We start from the raw sequence: 9,940 nt of genomic DNA, 5'->3' as shown, positions 1-9,940 counted from the left end.
TTACTGCTGCAATTACATGAAACACATAAAAATTAAGTATAAAGTTATTAAGAATTAAGAACTACTTACTAATTTTCTGTCTGTCAAAATATGATAACAAAACTATTATGTTGTAAGTCATCTAATTTAAATATAAAATATTTCGAAAGATTTATTTTATTATACGTCATTAGTTACAGAATTGTATCTAGAATTAAAATGTTGTATAAATACTATAAGCGCCAAAATTTTATTCTATTAAGCCCTAATCCGAACCTAAATCCCAACGGAACAATTTGACCCACACCTAAGTGGATTAGTTAACAGTTAACGGTTAACTACGTATACATAATTACGTACGGAACCCGGAACGCACTTTCGCCTCAACGTTGTTTTAACTAAGTAGCTTTTCCTTAGTTAATTTATTATCACCTCGGAGTAATTATAAACTATAGACCGAGTTTACTCGGATGAGAACCATAAGCACAGGTGAGAACAGTAGGCATACGTGAGAACAGTATCACTACGCTTAATACGTGATGAACAGTTACAATTTAAGTTCAAGGAGAGTGAGTTACTATTTTTCCTTATTGTAATAGTAAATATTGTAAAACTATCATAGTGTGCCGAGAAAATTAATGGTGGGTATATTACATTTCGTTTTAGGTTTAACTTGAGACGTGGTAGAAACAGTATTGTTTAATCGGAGATGTACCATCGCCACATCTTTTTTAGCGGAAATGATTTAAATGGAAGGGTGTGGTTGATTGTTGACTATCACATGGGCTGATCTGGGCTGTTCTTCATCTGGGATCCGATTCACATAGAACCCTATTTTTATCGGACGTGGTTAGAGATTTCTTGGTGAACATTCTTGGTTTGAAAAGTTCCAGTGGCCATTCGACACCAGGTGGACAGCATGCTCATTTGCTACTTACTCTTCATAAAAAGTAGTTAACGAATATACATATAACACATCTTACAGTTTGTACAAAGATCTTGGCGGCAATGACGCACTCTATACTCATTATTACTCTAAGACCACCGCGCATCTCCTTAAACCGAAGTACATGGGAGCAAGAATGGTGTCTTGTTAATGTAATGGCTGGCTTGTATGGCTTGTAAAGCACTGTTATGGTGAGAAGCGTTTTATGTTAAATAGAGGATGTAGTTTATGTGCAACTGCTGGGCATGGCCTTTCCACAACTAGGAGAGGTCTTGAGTACATTCCACCACACTGTTCTTAGTTCGATTAATGGACGTTTGGGTAAATGACTAAGCCACGGCACTTTCAAAGTCATATCTTATTTTTGAAAATATGACATTTGAATCTGAGGCCGCCTTTAAGGCCTCTGACCAAGACAAGCTTAGGACTAACGGCTTAACGTACCCTGCTAACGGGTGCATGTATAAATTTGACCACTAACGATCACCCATCCAATTCTCGACCGCGCCCGACGATACTTAACTTTGAAGAAGTTACTTGAAGTTACAGTCTACAAAAGCCGCAAGGCTATGTGCTTATAAGTAAGTGACCTAACTACAAGTTTCAAGTTCTTACTTGATACGTCTTTGTTGCGTTATTATACTACTTTACATCTATTACATACGAGTAAAATAGATTTAAGGTTTGATTTAATTTATAGATTAAACGTAACAATTTAAGATTACATAAAAACTTATTTTTATAAACAATTGTATGTGTATGTATATTTGTGAGTATGACTTATTTTACTGTGACGTAACAACAGGAAGCACCACTATAGTTTCTACTTTTTCAGTTCAAGCTTATTTCTATTTCATTTCGCAATCCCGCAAAAAGCTTCCAAGAAACGACCGCAATTATCTGTCGCATTTCCACATCAACACACAAATCGTACGTCCAAACAACGGAGCAGAAATAAGCTCGCTTGATTTCATTTCCATGCTTTATTAGTAAAGATTGATAGCGGGGTAAATGGGGCGTAGAAGCAGGCTTCAACAGGAGGGCGGTTCTGAGCGGGCTCATTCCGCTCATTCCCGCGCAAGCGACGCTGGTAGCCGCACGTCGAGCGAGCTTGTAAGCTCTGCACGAAACTTTGCCGAAGTTCGAAGTGCCGTGGATTGTCGTAAATTGTGCGTGTTGTGTTTAAGAATAAATGGTGTTGTGTTACGGATTGTTGCCGATGGGACAATTGATTAACAATGGATGTATCAAACAGCTTATGGGTTAGTAGTTTATGTTATTTTTAATGAGGACTCGTGTAAAATGTAATTTAAATGGGTTTAAAACAAATTAACGCAGCTAATGATTTTTAAAAGCTAATTAAAAATAATGGTATATTAATGATAATTATCGTATTTATTTTTTAATAAGCTTAACTTAACTTTGATAATTATAATTTTAAGTTATTTATAATTACCTCCCAATTTCAATTTATTCATAAAGTCTCAATAAATTATTTTAGTATATTACTGTTACGTTGATTAACGCTATTCACGTTACAGGACCTTGTTATTAATTACTAATTACAAGCCCTAGGTATCCTGTAAATCTGTCTGTGAATAACGAACAATTTCTACTAATGAAAGCTGATTAAGCTCGCTAATTAGGCACCGAAGCTCTCAGTATTTAACAATGGCCCAAATATCACAGAGGAATTCTTAAATGTTTCTAAATGATTTATCAAAGGCGTTTTTGTGGTTTTGTAGAATTTCGTTTCAATTATATTAGCTACTTACATTTTTGGAAAATAATGTCAATGTGATTATTTTTCTATTAACGTTTTTTGCCTTGAAGTAAATAAGAAAACTTATGTAAGTTTTTTTTAATGAATTGTTGCGCAGTTGATAAAAAAATATTTCGTTAATTTTATTTTCGTGGTAGTAAAAAAATCCGGTACTTAATGAGAAATATTTTTTGCGTAAAATCTCATTAGTATTGGATTAGCCGTTTACAAGATTAACACGTCAGTGTCACACAGTCTTAAACAAAATTGAAAAGAGTTTTTCATTGTGTATCTATAAAAAATACTAAAATTGATACTTTTATAAAAAAACTTACATAACAAATAAAATATGTACACTAATAATATAACTATGTATGTCAATGAATTTAAAATTTCAAAAAGGTGCTTCAATTAAATTATTTATATATGTAGAGTATATACGAGTACCTATATATTTATATATGTAGCAAATATATATATATATAGAGATGAACTAATTAGCATAAGTTCATTTTAGACAACTAAGCTCTTACCGAAAGTTGCATACCTTTCGCCAAACATGAACCCGACGATTCCCAGAACATGATCTAATTAAATATCGCTAATATATTCCTGATGAATATTCATTCTCTGTTATATTAAATGTCAATTATTCTTCCTACACTTATTTACACTACTCACATGTACGTAAATGCTTAAAGTTTTGAATTCTAATTTTATTATAGAATTTTAAATTAATAATAAAATTTTACACAATAATTTTACGTTTTAAAACAGTAATAATCACGTATTTTTTGTTTTTTTATTAATTTTATTTTTCAACGATAATGATCACAGTTGATCATTGGATGAGTCATAGCATTATTTACGTGAGGAACTTACCTTTATCGTTATCTTTTACAGTACCATTCTCAATTCTATTTGCCAGCCGATTATTTCTGATATTGTCAGTTTCAATTCTCTGTCGTTTTCAACTCATTATTGTCTCACTGCTGGATTCGGGTCTCCTCTCATAGTGAGAAAGGCTTGGCCATAGTTCACCCAACTGGCTAGAAAAGAATGGATAAACCGAACACATATTTGAAAACTTTTCTAAAATAATTGTTCTGTTGGTTTCCTCCTGATGTTTTCCTTCATCGTTATAGCAAGTAATAATTGTTTTCTAGTACACATATAACTTCGAAAATCAGCGTAATGCAGAGATCGAATTTCATCCAGCGGTCTATCACTAATTTTAATTCTTAGTCACACGTCATAAAAGACATCTTTATCTTTGTTTACATAAACTAATATATAGCATGAATGGTACCCTAGGAAACCCTAATACCTAAAAGGCTGTGAGTTTCATTTTACTGAACCACATTTGTCTTTCAGGCAATGGAATTGCTCGGAATGTATAAATAATTATTGGAAGTAGTTCGGAAACCTAGTTATCTTATTCGTTTTTCCTACAAATCTATACTAAGGCCGTGTGTATGTGTATCCTATGAGTATATTAGACGTAGGCAGGGATTTGTCTCTAGGAGAAAAAGCTTTACCCGCATTATGGAGGATTAATCTAGTATGAATTACTTTGAAAGTGGCAAAATCCTCTGTGGTTCGACTCCAGCGGCACGACTGACACACCTATGTCTGCCTAATAACAACATTGTTAAACGCTATTGTGTTCTGGTTTAAAGGTTGTAGTAAGGGACACATATTCATCGAAGACATTCCAAGTTAGTCCTCAGGAGTAGGGGCGCATGTATGGGCGACCAAAGGTCGGAATCTTATCTTATCTGGAGTTGATTACAGATGTCCATGGGCGGCAGTAACCACTTACCACCTGGACTGCATGTTCGTCTGCTACTCTTACAATATAAGTAGTAGTTGTAGCTATACATTACCTATGTAAGTACAATATGTCATCTAAGATGTCACATGTCGTAATTCTCAGCAATCTACTAAAAGCGATAGAAGCTTGGCATTTGACATAAAGGTCGCGGGTTCAAATCCTGACATATTAATCAAACCTGGCGTTCATTTAAGTTTGCCACCAAACTATAACGATAACGTTAACAATAGAGCCATTTTGATTAAGGATAATGTAATTAATCAAATAATTTAATCAAAATAAACTATGAAATTGTACGTGAAACGCTGCTGAAGTGGTAAACTACTTCAGTCCTATGGTAGTTCGACTGTACGGGCACCATCATCATCATCATCATCAACCCATTGCTGTCCCACTGCTGGGCACGGGTCTCCTCTCAGAATGAGAAGGATTAGGCAATAGTCCACCGCGCTGGCCAAGTGCGTATTGGTAGACTTCACCTACCTTTAAGATTTTTTTTTATAAATCTCTCAGGTATGCAGGTTTCCTCACGATGTTGTTCCTCACGAAGTAAGTGATAATTAATTTCTAATGCGCACATAATTTTGAAAATCAGAGGTCAGAGAGAGGAGGCCTGGGATTTGAACCTCGGACCCCTCGATCGAGAGGCCGCGTTTCTTAACCACTAGGCTATCAAGGGCACCATGGACACACCTATTTATGCCATACAACAACATTGAAGGGAGGATTCAAGGCGTACTAATGTTATCCTCAAGGGTAGAAATACACTTATTATTTTTATTTTTAGTATTTATTGTTATAGCGGCCATCTTTATATATACTCTGGAAATTTTTTAGTGTTTGTCTATTACGGTTCCGGAGATAGAGCTCTGTGACAGACGGCCAGATGGACCGACAGCGGAGGCTTTTTTTTATAATATAAGAGTAGCAGACGAGCATGCAGTCCACCCGATACTGCCGCCCATGGACATCTGTAATCAACCCCAGATAGGATTAGATATTCCTACCTGAGGTCGGCCACAGATGCGCCGCTACCTCTGAGAACTAAACTGGAACGCCTCGGAAAAGTCTGTCTCCCTTACCACACCCTTCAAACCGGAACACAGCAGCGCCTAACACTGCTGTTATTACGTAGAAATAGGTGTCGAACCACAAAGGGTTCTACCACATTCAAATAATAATAATAAAAAATAGGCTTAGTAATAGGGTTCAGTTTTTACTCTTTGGCTACGGGACCCTAGAAATAAAACGATTACATTGAGAGTGATTTCAAGTTCATAAGAGGAATAAACTCTCGACTATAATAAAAACTCATATAATTTTTAAATTGAAAGACTTGATAACGCTTTATATAAAAATGTTTTGATAGGATGGTTTTTTGCAACTTAATTAATTATCTCGTTGAAAACGTTTGAAAATAATTAAAAATGAAATATTTTTTATAGTTCAATGAATGTTCATAAAAATATTATCTATAATTAATTATCTAATAGACGATATCTTTTCATAGCTTTTATATTGCTTAGTTGGCTGCCATCGTCTTATGTCTTACTATTGGGCACGGGTCTTTCCCCACGATTGGGTTACTTTGGAGCATACTCTACCACGTTGCTCCAATGTGATTTATGGTTACAGCCGGCGTGTGTCTAATAATTCCAAACAGCCTGTAAAACCTAAGGCTTGACAACTTCTGAGGCTTAAAGTTTCCTCTGAAGCTTGGAGGCATGAATAAAAAAACACTAGCGGTCACCCATCCTACTCTCGAACCCGCCTGACAATCTTAACCGATCTACAAATACGCTCTTACTAGGTCGGTTAAGACCCTGTCCCTGTAGTTCCGAGACCAGAATAGAGCTGCGGTAACCCCTGCCTGTCGTAAGAAGCGACTAAAAGGGGCTTCCGGGGTTGCGAGCGGCAAGAGTGGGAGCTCATACCGTCCAGCAAGCGATCCCGGGAACGACAGCGGTTTGTGTGGTCGCATATCGCTGTAGTCATTAGTGGATGTGAGAGGAGCGTAAATTGCCCCAGGGCAGAGCCCGATAGAAGGGCATCGCGTTAGGAGGACTCCGGTTGTGTTCCGTTGGAGATCCCGGAGTTCTCCACCAAACGCTGTGGACGGCCACTGGGGGGGTTTTAGTGCGGTAAAAATCCCACATAACCCGGCGTCACTCCCATGGCGTCGGGTACCTTTTGAAGGTTTCACCCTCGTCAACAAAATAAAAAAGGTCGGTTAAGACCTATTCACAATTCAAAGGGCTATGTGCGCTTCCCCAGTACCACCTACTCATCACCTATAAAAAATTAAATGCCTTGAACTTATAATAAGTATAAGTACCTATGTGTATTATTATAACAAATCATATTATTCTGCCATTCAAATTTATATTAAAGTTCAATGAAATGATACACTCTACGTCCTTCGTACCTACTTATATCATCTTATGACTTTGTCAACAAGTAAAGGGTAAGTAGGTAGTGAGTAGGTGGATATTGATAGATTTAAAAGATTCTTTTCAACTAAAAGGTCACATAGATACAAAAATTACTAAGTATTTTTGTTAATTCAAGATTTATAATATGATTATATATTCATGAAGTAATTATCGTTGGAAGGCCTCGGATAAGTACGTCTCCCTTACATCACCTTTTAAACCGGAGCACAGCAGCTGGTCAACAGCAAATAAGTGGGGCGGTTTTCACTCTAGGGTCGAACCACGAATGAATCAATCCTTAGTCTAAGATAGGCCTGTGCTCAGCAATGGACTTCGCTGAGAGATTTAATGGGTTTAACTAAAGTGGGTCTGTAAATTTAAAAAGAGAGCAGAATTATTTAAATACATTGTAGTAATTATGTATATTTAACATATTTAATTTTAACTGTATATTTATATTCATTCAAATCTATAATAGAAATCAATTAGTTTTTTAATGCTTGATCTTTGTTCTCTTAATAAAATCTCGGTAATTTCCTCGTAAGAATAGTTTTGTATGATCGGTATTATAAAATAATATTGTACTCAAATACTTACGAATATTTCCCAGTGATACTGTTTACCGATCTATGAAACGCTCAACTCCGTATTATTTCTGCGACATACAAAGAGAAATTGTTATCTGGGTATTATGGCTTGTTAGAGGAAGTACTGTCAAATTTGTCATCCGGATAAGCTTTCGAGACAAAATGATGAATAACAGCAGTTCTTCGAAAATTCATGGCTGTAGTGGCATTGATATTGCGTATATTTTTTTATGGTCGGACAACTAAAGTGACTTCGGTTGTACAACCGTTTCAATTTAAAACTAAAAACCACAAGATAATTAAATGTTGAAGTATAATATAATGTTTAATTTAAAATTAATTTTAATAAATAAACCATAAAATTATTTAAAAGATATGTAAAGAGTCAACCAAGTACATTTAACGATTAATTTTTATTTTGAGTTAGTTGTTATAGTTTTAATTTACCTGTTATTTAACAGATATAAATATTAAAAGTGAAAAACGAATACCGATACAGGTACCTATAATATTTTTTACATAAATGTTGTTCTCGTCTATAGGACGATTTAAGCTATTTGGTATTAATATAATAAAACAATTTCTTGATCCATTTTAAAACTTCTATTATTCCCGCGCAAAATACAACTCTAACGTCAAGGGTGTTCTTTTTCTTTTTATGCTATCGTAAAATCGTACCAGCCAGTTCTTATTATAAAAATAATACTTTATGAAAATCACACAAAATTATGAATTAAAATAATACTATAATTAAAACATTTGAATATATTTCTAACAGTATGATGTCTGTGTAAGAACGATATAAGTAGATATAAAATTAAAACTTCTCTTGAGACTAACGTCAAAATTGTTCTTTTCCTTTTTTGACAACGCATACAATCGTACCAGCCAGTTCTTATTATAAAATACTTCATGAAAATAAAACAAAATAATGAATAAAATTATTCTATAATTAAATATATATATATTTCTAACAGTATGATGTTTGTGTAAGAACGGTATAAGTAAATATAAAATAAAAACGAGTTCTTGAGAACTACTATTTGTTCATTGTTCGGTCAGCGGCTTACCGTCAGACAATAGAACATGATCTGTTTACTTTTCATTATGTATGAGGCAACGGTTTACTTACAAAAGATGTTCTATGTAACAGAAGTACATACGGACATCTTAACAAATAGACGATCTGTCCATTTATTAAGTGGCCGTCACGGAAATGTGCACTCATATTCAAAGTTCTACGCAGGTTCTGATCATGCTTTACTAAATCGACACTTGCTACCATTGGAGTCCCTCGTGTCACCAATGTAACCTAGACAAGATAGTTTTTAAACTGCAATGCAATTTAGATAAGTTATAGAATATTAAATACTATTTTTTATCACTAACTTAAAATTTCGCGATCACTTATTTCAGTAATGATTTTTATTAAACATTTTATTAATATTTATATTATTTACGTCGAACCCCATAATAAAAAAAATATATAAATTACATTACTTTTTTATATATCGCAAATAAAAAAATAAATTTTCATTCATTCTGACAGGCCACTACCTATTATAATATAAATAAAAAAATTACATTAATTACTTTACCCATATTTTTAAAAATAGAATACCGTGGCATATCGAGAGACTTTTAATTTTAAACGGGAGTACATTGTAGGCAAGAAAGAAAAAAAAAACAACAATAATAATAATTAATGATGTTACAACAAGCTTCTAAATACAAACGGGAATAACACTGATTAAATAGTTAAGCTAGTTTGTATGCGGCGCTGTTAAAACGATTTAATGATGATTCACAAAACAGAAACGATTGGGGTACCGATCTAGTTAAAATGATCCTGGGAACCAATGTGTTTTAGTTTTTAAACTGGTAATCATAGATTAGTAAAGATACTTCGCCGCCCTGAAATTGAATGAAGCCACAAACGGCTTATTAGTAAGTTCTTTTTTTGAATTCTTGACAAATAAAAACATTTTTAGAGAAAATTTAGGAATAAATAACTAATACTGCGTAATTTACTTAATAAATAAATAATTATTTCAAATATTTTAGGGACATTTTAGCACGGAGACGTGGTAAAACTTTTTTACGCAAGTATTTCAATACTCAAAACTGGGTACATTTTCTTGTTAGGAGTGAGTAATCTTTACTATGCTGGTAATATTTACAGTTTGTAAACGTGTATAAGAAAGATGATTGCGTGTTTAATTAGTTATTAAGCTGTTTCTAATTAAGCAACGCGACGTTCTATACTAATTTATGAGTTTCATATACAGGCACAAAATGTATGTCGGGTCTAGAATAGATATAATTCACAAATGTATTGTCAGAAAATATCGTTGCTTTGTTATCAATATCATTGTAGCATTATTACTTGTGCGAAATTAT

General features: G+C 34.0%; 1 protein-coding gene across 1 annotated transcript in view; it reads left to right on the top strand.

The window, feature by feature from the left end:
- Positions 1 to 2,011: 2,011 nt before the first annotated feature.
- beat-IIIc (beaten path IIIc) overlaps positions 2,012 to 9,940 on the top strand; it is a 187,092-nt gene continuing 179,163 nt past the window's right edge. The window contains exon 1 of the mRNA XM_073082469.1: positions 2,012 to 2,187. The gene's annotated coding sequence lies outside the window, so the exon portion shown is untranslated. The remainder of the gene's footprint in view (positions 2,188 to 9,940) is intronic.

Source organism: Epargyreus clarus, unplaced genomic scaffold (assembly GCF_041222505.1).
Source record: "Epargyreus clarus isolate Ecla_fem2 unplaced genomic scaffold, WU_Ecla_fem_2.2 ptg000018l, whole genome shotgun sequence".
NCBI lineage: Eukaryota > Metazoa > Arthropoda > Insecta > Lepidoptera > Hesperiidae > Epargyreus > Epargyreus clarus.
Note: the sequence above shows the minus strand (reverse complement) of the source record. Positions and strands in the feature narration are given on the sequence as shown.